This window comes from Macrobrachium nipponense, chromosome 36 (genome assembly GCF_015104395.2).
Source record: "Macrobrachium nipponense isolate FS-2020 chromosome 36, ASM1510439v2, whole genome shotgun sequence".
Lineage (NCBI taxonomy): Eukaryota > Metazoa > Arthropoda > Malacostraca > Decapoda > Palaemonidae > Macrobrachium > Macrobrachium nipponense.
The window spans coordinates 12,334,658-12,335,875 of NC_087220.1; positions in this window are offsets into that span (position 1 = coordinate 12,334,658).

Genomic DNA, 1,218 nt, shown 5'->3' on the forward strand with positions numbered 1-1,218 from the left:
AGTAACATAAGCTGACGCAAGACGCGAAGTGGTTACTTTTAAAGGTAGGTTGTTCTTCTTTTTCTTTGATCTTTGAGGTTTGGTAATGGAAAGGAAAAAATTGGGAAAAGATGTATAATATATATATATATATATCTAGATATATAATAGTATATCTATATAATATCTTATATATATATATATAATATATAATATACTATCATATTAATATATATATTCTTTACTATACTATATATATAGTAAATATATATATTTCTATATATTCTTTATATATATCATATGTATATATATAATATATATATATCTATATAATATATATATATATATATATAGTATCTTATATATCATATTATTAATATATATATATATATATATATATATCTTATATATATATATATTATATATAGATAATATATATATATATATTATATATATTTATAATACTTCAGGAGTACCATATACATCCAGTAGAAGGCCATAGTTTATTAAAAAGTTTTTTGCACCAGTCTTGGTTGCAAAAAAATCATCAGTTGTGACCAATAGAGGGTGGAAAAAAAATACATGTATAAAAAGAAATTCACGAAATTACAAGGTAATTAAATTAATGGTTTAAAAAGAAAGCAGAAAATTAAAGTTAAAAATTCTTCCAAAACATTTGTAAAAAGAGAGCGAGAACAAGACACCAACCATCCAGGCCTAAAGACAAGAAGGAATAGCCAAACCTGACGTTCCCAAACAAAACAGTCAGCTATGCCAATACAGAGGTGAAGCGTGGTGTTACTGTTCACAGAACTGATGATGACGAGATTGTGTGCGAAAACGATTTTAAAACTGTGGAACCTTCTACTATGTATTATGGTACCCCCTGAAGTATTGTTTTTCTTCGCCGACTGGAGATCTGCATATATCTATATATTATATATAATATAATATATATATATATATATATATATATAATTTAATATATATCATATATATCTATATTATATATGATATAATATATTAGATTATATAGATATATATAGATCATATATTATTTTCTTTGCCAAAAATAGTAATAATTACTTGAAGATCCTCATCCAGACTGGATGGTACCTGGCGAAGTATTCATTTGTGAAATATACAACTTTTCAAGGACATCCCATTTCCTTCATTGTCACGTACCGAAGATATCGGTGTAATCGTCAAATCTTACTAAAGAGCTAAGCAGGCAATATA